We start from the raw sequence: 305 nt of genomic DNA on the forward strand, positions 1-305 counted from the left end.
GAGAGCCAGCCGAACTCGGGCCCTCCCTGGGCCGAGGGAGCCACCCCAGCAGAGGGAGTGGGAGGAACCTGGCCTAGAGGGCCCCGTGGGCCCCGCTCAGCCCCTACCCTCTCTGTTCACCAGCTCCTGGACTGTATGTGGGGACAGCGCCAGGGCCCCCTTCTCTCCATAGCCCCTGGGTCACGTGGGCCTGCAGGGGCAGGGAGCTCTGCAGGGGCTGGGAGCTCTGCAGGGGCTGGAGGGGAAGTCCCCAGGACTGTCTCCGTGGGGCCGGCATAACGGGCTGCTTCCCCCGGCGCTGCCGC

The sequence above is a fragment of the Tupaia chinensis genome, unplaced genomic scaffold (genome assembly GCF_000334495.1).
Source record: "Tupaia chinensis unplaced genomic scaffold, TupChi_1.0 Scaffold000078_1, whole genome shotgun sequence".
Classification (NCBI taxonomy): domain Eukaryota; kingdom Metazoa; phylum Chordata; class Mammalia; order Scandentia; family Tupaiidae; genus Tupaia; species Tupaia belangeri.